Genomic DNA, 10,448 nt, shown 5'->3' with positions numbered 1-10,448 from the left:
TGAACAGAGTTTGCAAACTGCTGCAGCATCGAATAAACCAATATTCACAGAGAGATACATAAGAAAAATCATTCATTTACTCAAGCAGGCAAGATGTGCAAGGCATATGGTACTTTGCATTTGTAGATCATTCCATAGTTTACAAAATCATTTCTTATCCATCATATGCTTGCTTTCCACAGAAAGGTTATCTTGCATTTAGTTACCATACCAGGACCTGACACCTTTTACAACCCCGGAGGGCACTTTTCATGCAGGATGCAATGTTCGCTTGGGCACCGTGGCGGTCAATAGGATACCCCGCTATTTTCCCATGACAGGAGCTCCCAAACAATGCTGGAGCACCAGTAAGAAGCAGGACTCCGTTCACTGGAAATCAGCCCAGGTCTAGAGCTCATCTCAGAAATACTTGCTGGATGCTTTCTCAGGGAGTAAAGGACTTTCTCTTACTGACTCTCTGATACTAACCTAGGTTTTGCTAAACATGTCCTCATGATGAAATATATAAAACACTCAATTTAGTGTCTAAAAGCCTAGTTTCTAGGTTTGGCCATACAGCACTGATTAGGCATGAAACCACCAGCAAGTCATTCGACGTCTCTGAGCTGTAGTTTTCTTATCTATAATTTGGAGGAGATGGTATTTGGCATCTCAGGATGACTATGAAATTCAAAATAAGTTAATGGATTTTAACATGCTTCATAAAACATAAAGAGCTACAGAGTATGAGATACTATTATTACCATTACTATTGATGCCAAAGATTTGCATGGGAAGAAAGGAAAAAGAGACACTTATTTCTAGAGTAAGAAGAGGGTGATGTTCTAAGGGAACCAGCTCACTGTAGTAAGTCATAGTTCCAAGGCAGCTGTTGGCTGCTTAATAAAAGCCAGTGGAGATGACAAAGTAATTTCTGGTTCGAGCATGAATGCTCAAGTACAGGAGTTTATGTTCGATTGCCAGATGCTTCAAGCTAGCAGCTAAATCCAAAGACACCAAAGACACTTCAGGCACCAAGGTAATCTGGCTTCTCAAGTCAGAGGACTGCATAAATGCACATTCCGAAGGAAAAGATGTCACTGAAAAATTACCCAGAGGATTAATTGTGAAACTGATGAGAAAGGTGGCAAATTCAGAATCATTAAACCACAGGTTCGAAAAGGAGGTAAAACATGGAGAAAGAAAATGCAGCATCTATAGGATTGCATGATTTAAAAAAAAGATTATTCTCTGTTTGCTAAGGATAAAGATGACCATTCACCTCGGTGCTAGAAGAGGTTACTTTAACTTGTGACTTTTGGACATCTGTCAGCCCGTTGCCTTTCAACAGAAGATTTAATGTATGTGTTTAAAAGAAATTGTTAAAATGTCTACCTTTATTACTCTCACCAAAAGCTAAGATTGTAGTACATTTATCAAGTTGTTTAGGGATGTATTGACCAAACATTCTCCCTTTTGTTTTGTGATTATCTGATAGGTCATTTTTATAAGGAGAAAAATAACTGAAAGAAAACAAGTAGATTTCCTACTGATGCCTACTTCCTGTGGACTGGAATTTCCATTTCAAGTTCTTAGGCAAATGGAGGTGATACCATGATGGCCCCATCACCAGTGTTGAGCACCATCACTCTCTTCACCATTGCAGCTTACATACAGAAAGTGTTTACCATGTGTCAGGATCTGTACTACATGGTTGCCTTTATGACCTCACTAAAATATAAGCATGTGAAAGCAGAGAACATGCCTCTCTAATTCTGCATAGATACTTTCTACATAGCACAGTTACTGACACATAATAGGTGCTCAGTAAATATCTGCAGAGTGAATGGATCACTAGCAGCTACACTTCACAACCCTATGATACAGGCATCATCATTATCATCACTGAATAGACAAAGTACCTGAGGCTCCCTTAGGAAGGTTAAATATATTTTCTGAGGCCACAGACCTAGTTAGAAGGAGAAAATAGGTATTGGACCCAGGTATGGTTGTCTCAAAAGCCCTATAAGTTACTGATTTCCATTCCAATATCTCTACAGCTCATTGCTTACTTTAATTCACTGTGAAAGAGGTGTTTGGGTGGCTGACAATGTTTAGGTATAAATGGGCTTTGCCTAATTCTCTTTTTACTCTGATAGAATGTGACATGATATGTTAGAATCAGAGGTACTTGCAGAAGTCAAGACATAAAACGGGGAAGGAAAAAATGGGAATCTGACTAAGCACAATGTTATGAGGTAAGAAAAGGGTCCAAGAGAAGAATGGCAAGAAGCATCTCTGAGAAAGCCAAAAAGGAATCATTAGATTTTACTGGCAAATGCTCCCAAACATAGTAATGTCTTCGTTATTTATGGAGCCCAGCTTCATAAATGAAGGCTCAGCTCAAGAGGAGGCAAAAATATGTGGATTTAAAACATTTCCAAGTTTTGAAAACCCTCATTCTATATTCATTATATATTTTATTATAAGATATATATTATATATTCATTACCTACTGGAAAATTAGACTCCTTGAACAGTTTAGCTTTGGGATTAAAAATGTGAACACTGAAGCCAGACTTGTTGAGTTTCAATTTCAATTCTACCACTTCCTGACTGTATTGACAAGTCGCTTATTTTCTCAGTACCTCAGATTCCCCAGATTTAATGGGAATTAATAATGGGAATAATAATGTGTTCCTCATACTTTGGGGATTAAATGAGTGAATTAATACAAAGGGTTTTTTTTATTTTTTTATTTTTTAGATGGAATTTCGCTCTTGTTGCCCGGGCTGGAGTGCAACGGCACAGTCTCGGCTCACAGCAACTTCTGCCTCCCAGTTTCAAGCAATTCTCTCGCCTCAGCTTCCTGAGTAGCTGGGATTACAGGCATGCACCACCATGCCTGGCTAATTTTGTATTTTTAGTAGAGATGGGGTTTTACCATATTGGCCAGGCTGATCTCAAACTCCTGACCTCAGGTGATCTGCCCGCCTCCGCCTCCCAAAGTGCTGGGATTACAGGCGTGAGCCACGGCGCCCAGCCAATGCAAAGTTTTAAGAATAGAAGTCTGGCCAACATAGTGAAACCCTGTCTCTACTAAAAATACAAAAAATTAGCTGGGTGTGGTGGTGTGCATCTGTAATCCCAGCTACTTGGGAGGTTGAGGCAGGAGAACTGCATGAACCCAGGAGGCAGAGGTTGCAGTGAGCCGAGATCACGCCATTGCACTCCAGCCCGGGCAACAGTGTGAGACTGTGTCTCAAAAACAAAAACAAAAAACGAAACCGAACAAACAAACAAGAATAGAGCTTGCTACATAAAAAGTGCTCAAAAAATGCTAGCTATTACTAAGAATGTGACAGAAACAAAGATGCCTCCACATTTACCTCAGAGTAAATGCCAAAATCCTTGCAAGGTCAAGAATGCCCTACGTGATCTCAACTGATATTTTGTTGAATACAGACATTCTAAGTAAAAGAACCTCTTCCAGGTGTAAAGATAGATGCCTGTACCATGCAGATCCAAAGGAAAACCAGCTATCTAGATTCTTGTGGTGACGGTGTACAGATTCTAGACAGAAAGCTGCTCTTACAGACTGGAAGTAGCTAAGAAACTGAGTTTTGAAGTCAGAAAAATCTGGATGCAAATTTTAGCTCTGCCCCTTACTAGTTGACTGATTGTGGGAAAGTTACTTGACTTGTAAGTCAGTTAATTTGTTTCTTAACTTGTAATATTCCTGTGGTTGCATATCACACGATGAATGGTTTCAGTGTTTGAATAAAGATATCATTATCATCCTCATCCTCATCATTATCATCACTGTCATCATCACCATCATCATCATGGAAGTCTCTTGTGCCTGGGTCTGTTTTAAGTGCAGGAAGCTTCAGAGAAAGATAACTTCTCCAAACACGCAGAGACTGGGGCGGGGAGAGGAAAATTTAGTGAGAAGAAGATGCTCACATGAATCTCCAAAGAAATATCGCGCACCTCTAAGTCAGGACAAAATGTGCCTCGACTTTACAAGGAAGCTAAAGAAGAAACAAAAATGACAGCTACTAAAACTGGTAACAAACGCTCAAAACAAGTTGTTGCTAGTGAAAGTATCATAAGGAAATTATCGTTGTACATAGACATTTATTTGCCAGAACAGTGTACAAACATCCAGATAAGTGACACAGGTGCCTTCTTGCTCATTTGCCAGGGCAACACACAAAGTTTGAAGATGATCCCTAGAATGACATCAAGTCAAGGGATTATCTTGCTTGTTGTATCCACATTTCAGGACCTCCATTAACTCTCTGAACATCATCAGACACTGTGAAAAATGCTGAAGACAGGACAATATGACCCTGAGCTGAGAAGATTAATAACCGGTGAATAACTAAACCAGCTCAATGATAGTTTGCTATGCTGATTTCTACAGCTATCTTAATGGATTATTGGAGTAGTTTATGGGGCATAGCCAAAAATATACTTTATTGAGGGACATGAAAGGTCTGAGAAAAGCTTAGCTGAGAAGTATCTGGCTTTAAAGAACACAGAATCTTTTTAAACCTTTTTTTCCCCCACTTGTCTTCTATTTTATAATTCTCCTGAGGCTAGAAATCATGCAAGGACTAAGGGTTGCTTCTGGGAAGATCAGCGCAAATGCCCACATACAGTGCAAGATTGCTTACCTCACAGGGTCACCTGAGGCATGCTGCATGACTTTGCAGAAGTGATAAACGTGAGAGGATGGGGTAGCAAACTTCAGAGGAGCAATTCTTTCTTCAATAGGAGTGTGTGGAATTACCAGTAGTGGAGATCTGCATTTCAATATGAGGGTGTACTTACATGATGCTGAACATAGATTTAGAATGCTTATCATGTTAGTGGTTAGGTGTCACTCACACTCAATCCCTGTTTCTTTTACAAGGTTATTCTAAATGAAATGGAATGGAAACTAACCATACTAAAAGCTCATGGTTGTAGAGATGACCTGACACCACTGGGAAGGTGAACGACTTAGGTCTTAATTTCACAGGGCCCTCCTTGTCCATGCTGTTTGGCTATATAGTACATAATTTATAAACTTGGATGATTTTACAAGGATTGAATATTAACAAAATAACAAAAATAATCACTACAATTATGTGTCAGGCATTGTGCTGGCTTCCTTAAATTATCCATTTCTTCGTCACAATGATCCTTTTAGAGTCCTAGGAACCTTCTAAAACTTTTTTAAACAGTAGTACAAGGATTTTTTTTTTTTTAATGGCATAAGCCTATAAAGACAGAGAGAATGGTTGGGAGGTATTACTGTAAAAATACTGGAAAGCAACTGGATGATTAGCAGATAAGAAACCCTGAATCCTAAACTGGCAGTGGGGAAAGACAAGAAACATTCTGACTTACTCTATAGAAAAATGCCCAAAGATTTGGGAATTCGGGTATCACTGGAAGTCAGGTAACAGAGCACTGGAGGATGCTGTTTAAAATCAATTAGGTCCCTATTTGCTCTCCCTTATTCCATGCATCCAGGTGACTAACCCTCCCCACCCCAGAAGTATTCTGGGATTTTTCTTTCTGAGCAGGTAATACAGAGGTAGGTCTCTGGGCCAGAGGACACCAGGTTGAACTGAGGATAGCAGGGATTTAGTGAGTGTTCATACAGTGAAGCTGAGATTCTCAGTCTCCTTCCCCAAGGAGGCTCCCAGGACACTGGTGTTGAGTTCTATGTTCTTCCAAATGAGACTAGGTACTAGACATTCTTTCTCTAGGTAGCGATCAGCCGAAAAGGAAACACCAAAATATTAATGTGGGTATGGGGAGTTCCACAAGGAAATGGCCCAGTTCTTAGTCAATGAACTTCATCTACATGTTCACGGCTTCACATAGGCTTTTTCGTGCCACACTCTTAAATATGGGCCAACAACTGTGAGTCAATAGACATGTGAGGACAACTAACACAAAAGATCAATTTCAAGGCAAGCAAAAAGAAATTCTGGCCGGGTGTGGTGGCTCACGCCTGTAATCCCAGCACTATGGGAGGCCGAGGAGGGCGGATCACGAAGTCAGGAGATCGAGACCATCCTGGCTAACACGGTGAAACCCCGTCTCTACTAAAAATACAAAAAATTAGCCGGGCGTGGTGGCGGGCGCCTGTAGTCCCAGCTACTCGGGAGGCTGAGGCAGGAGAATGGCGGGAACCCGGGAGGCGGAGCTTGCAGTGAGCTGAGATTGGGCCACCGCACTCCAGCCTGGGTGACAGAGCAAGACTCTATCTCGAAAAAAAAAAGGAATTCTGTCATTATTATTTTCAGAGAAATATTAGATATTGAATTGACAGTAGCAAGAAAAGGGTGTTTCTTGTTTATTTGCATAAACAAGAAAAGGGTGCTACAAATAAGGAACATTCAGATACTAGAAGAGAGTTCCTAAAAATTTAAGCCATGATAATTGAAAGGTAAAGGTTAACTTGTCTAAGACTGATCTCCTGTAGGCTGGCCTCCCAGAGAAAGAGGCTCTCTGCAATGCTCCGAGGAAACTAACCATGGCCCAGTGTTTATGGCAATCAATCCTAGTCAACTCTTACAGTCTAACATTGGCCCCTACTCTCCAGTCATGTCAGGGCAAGGCATGGTACTTCCCCAGTTGTGACTCCTGAGGTGGTGCTCTTGCCACTTGCTCACCGCGCTAATAACACCGGGCTTGTCCTCTAGCCCGCAGATCATACCAAGAAAGACGCTGGTGATTCTATGATGACGAAGTTTGAAGCCGTGCAGCCCAAGGTTTGGCGCCCTTCTTTTGGAATCTCACAGCTTATTAGATCTCGGTGGTTTGCCCTAGAATGCCGAGGACAATGGGAAACCCGAATGCCTGCTACTGCTGTTGTCTATTCCTAATGTATTAGGTTGGTGCAAAAGTCGTTGCGTTTTAAATTGCATTAAAAGTAATGGCAAAAACTGCAACACTTTTGTATCAAGCTATAGCTAGTTGCCTCTAGAAATCTGGGTCGTTTTAGAAGGGAAATGACCTATTCTTATGTAGAGTGTCTCTGTGTCAGGTTACATGTTTAATGCTCTGCATAATGTTACCTTTCTTAGACACGGAACGACTTAGGGAGGTGGGTATTCTCTTTTTGCAAAGGCAGAATCTATAGCTTAGAGACGAAGTAGTGAAATCACGATTGAAGGAGAGGCTTCAAAGCCCACACTAAGGAGCAAAAGTGCTACATATTTTACCCTTCCCCATCATATTTAATGAGTTGAGGATGTTGTCAACCTTTACAGTTTTTTCAATGTAAATGCTCTTTCTTTGGCTTGCTGTTATTTAGTCTTAAAACATCCAACTCTGATTTGTTTGTTTTCTTTGGCGGATCCATGCCAGGTAAAATGCTGCCTGATGGATTTCGTGTTCTGTGGCCTAATGCTCATTTAGGAGAATGGCGTTTTTCTGCTTGACTTGCTCTATCTCCAAACAGGTCTGGATATGGGGCATTAGCATTTTTCCTAAACTGGCCATAAAAAAGGAGCTTAGTGCAGGCTGAAAACTGTCTAAACTTGATATAAAATTATCCCTCCCAAGAATTAATACCTCTTCTCTCTTAGTAGGACTCATTATCTTAAGTATGGAAACACACATTCTCTACATGGCTGAATAGTAAGCAATGATTAGTTTATATCTCAAAAGATTTTTCTCAGGGAATCCAAAAGAGGAGTACATCACAGGTACATCATTAATCCCAAATGTCCCAGTTACTCAACATCATGAGAAAGTTTCCTAAATTACAAAACAGGGTATGACTTTATTGTTGACATGTGTCCTTGCTTGCCCAGGATGGTCTTGGGTTTATCTCTGTTGTTCCAGCCTATCTGCAGCACCCCATTTATTCTAATTGGGATAAAAGATTATATGATAGCCCAGTGTCACTTCCTCATTGCTCCCATTTTGCTATGCCAGCACAGAATCTATTGCATACCCTACTTTTATCTTGCTCCCATGCCAATCTATGGGTTACCAAGCCAGTCTTGTGTGATGGAGATGGATAAGTGGATATTTTACCACACTGGTATTCTCTCTTTTTAATAGGGTAACATGCAGAAAACAAGCATACATTTTATTCACCTAACATATTGTTCTGCATACTGTTTCAAAATAAAGGCAACTTCATTTCCTAGGTGCTTTAAGTTAAACAGGTTATTTGAAAAATGACAACACCCTTTGGGTGAGATATTATAGATAACCACAGGCAGAGCCAGGTGACACCTTTTGTAGGCTATTGATTAAAATGATCTGATATACATCTTTCCAAGCACAGAATAATCCACTGGCATTATAGAAATGATGGTAATCTTACAGGGAGGGTTAATCAGATACATGAGAAATCACATCTATTCCTTGATAAAGTACAAGTTACTCAGAAATCAATCACAGACTCCAGTGCTCACACTACCATCCTTCAGAAAACAGAATTCAGGACAGATAGATACTGTTTTGTCAAATACCTAGTACACAACAAGACGTGCTGCAGATTTGAACAGTTTTGCCTGCTGAGAGCATTGATTTGTGGGTTTTATAATACATGCACAATAGTAAACAACATAAATATAAGAAGTAGATATACAGTAATGATTTACTTTTTCTAGGAGGAGAGTGACTAATTTCTCAGACTTCAGTGCTGCTACAAAAACACTGCTGGGATTTGGTAAGTTTTCAGGGAACTACACAGTGAGACACACAGTTAAGCACTTGGAGACATCGCTCTTGGATAAATGGTAGTGGAGTTGATGGCGGGGGGAGGTAGCAAAAGGAATACAAACACAATGATATTGATTATCAGTTAAAGGTACACACTCAACACCAGGAGCTCTTACATGTTTGACAGAGAAAATTCTAATTCTTATAACAGGTTGGACCTCCCATTTTAAGGAGGAAAAACGGAAACTTCTAGAGATTAATTGTTCCATGGTATAGAGCTGCTAAGAAAGTCTGGAGTTAGTATATGAAATCGAGCCTGGCAGACACCAAAGCCCATGTCCCTTTCACTATGCCCCATTGACAACCTCTGTTTTTCCTTGGTCTGCTACTTACTAATTTGCTCAGTAGTTACTTGAATAACAAGAATTTGCTGAGTTCCTCTGTGAGACAATAAGGTATAGTAAAAGGCCTAATTATTGGGCCTTAGCTTGAATATAAAATTTTCCCTTTCTAGTATCCTTTGCAAAAAGAATGAGCTGGAAGAGATGATCACTATCTCTTTCAAAAATCGCAAAGGGACCTTCTAGTTGGGGCAATTTATGAATCAACTCTGAGATAGGATGATTCCAATGCACTGCAAAAGGAGACCTGGTCATGTGGTCCTTTCATTCATTCATTCTTCCATTGATTCAATAAATTGTTACAGAGCACCTAATATGGGCCAGACGTGTCAAAGACTATGAGTATAGGTGAGTGTTCTGATCGTGAAGTTTATGTTCCCATGAGGGTGACATGAAGTTCAAATAACCAAAACCAAAAGTACGTTTAGATAACAAAAGTATTATTAAAAATCTACACAGCGTGGGCTGGGCGCGGTGGCGCATGCCTGTAATCCCAGCACCTTGGGAGGCCGAGGCGGGTGGATCACAAGGTCAGGAGATCAAGACCATCCTGAAACCCCGTCTCTACTAAAAATGCAAAAAAAATTAGCCGGGCCTGGGGGTGGGTGCATGTAGTCCCAGCTACTTGGGAGGCTGAGGCACGAGAATGGCATGAACCCGGGAGGCAGAGCTTGCAGTGAGCCGAGATCGTGCCACTGCACTCCAGCCTGGGCGACAGAGTGAGAATCCGTCTCAAAAAAAAAAAAAAAAAAAAATTCTATAAAGTGTGCTGAGATAGAGTGCAATTGACTAATGTTTGTTTCCCCAACCCCCAAATTCCTATGTTGAAACTCTAATCCCAATGTGATGGTATCAGGAGGTGGGGTCTTTGGGAAATAATTAGGTCATGAGGGTAGATCCCTCATGAATGGAATTAGTGCCCTTATAAGAAGAGGAAAGAAAGCTGGCTAGTTCTCTTACTGCCACATAAGGATACAGTGGTAAATGACCATTTCCAAACCAGGAGGCAGACCCTAGCCAGACCCTGGATCTGCCAGTGCCTTGGTCTTGAACTCTCTAGACCACGGCCTCCAGAACTGTGAGAAATAAATTTCTGCTTACGCTGCGGAAACGGGGATCCTTGTTAAAAAGTGGCAAATAATTTGGCTGAATTGTGTTTGTGTTCTAGTGTTTTCTGGCAGGGAGAATTTGCAAGTGATGACACTGGATATTTAGCTGAAGAGATTTCTAAGCAAAGTTTGGAGTAGCTTGGTTCCTCCTGACTGCTTATAGCAAAATGTGAGAAGAGAGAAATGATCAGAAGACAGAATTAGTAAGCAAAAAGGAAGTAGAAATTAAAGATTTGAAAAAAATCTCAGCCTATCCATATTGCAAAGACAAAAA

General features: G+C 40.6%; 1 protein-coding gene and 1 long non-coding RNA gene across 6 annotated transcripts in view; one reads left to right on the top strand and one right to left on the bottom strand.

Annotated features, from left to right (window-relative positions):
- Positions 1 to 10,448, bottom strand: part of CNTN4 (contactin 4) — a 959,696-nt gene that overhangs the window by 44,893 nt on the left and 904,355 nt on the right. The gene's annotated exons all lie outside the window — the stretch shown is intronic.
- On the top strand, positions 6,687 to 10,313 carry LOC107970540 (uncharacterized). Its single transcript, XR_001713137.4, has 3 exons — positions 6,687 to 6,755; positions 8,613 to 8,671; positions 10,234 to 10,313. It is a non-coding gene; the product is annotated as an uncharacterized LOC107970540 (long non-coding RNA).

The sequence above is a fragment of the Pan troglodytes genome, chromosome 2, assembly GCF_028858775.2.
Source record: "Pan troglodytes isolate AG18354 chromosome 2, NHGRI_mPanTro3-v2.0_pri, whole genome shotgun sequence".
Taxonomy (NCBI): Eukaryota; Metazoa; Chordata; class Mammalia; order Primates; family Hominidae; genus Pan; species Pan troglodytes.
The sequence above is the reverse complement of the archived record's forward strand: the minus strand, read 5'-3'. Positions and strand labels throughout refer to the sequence as shown.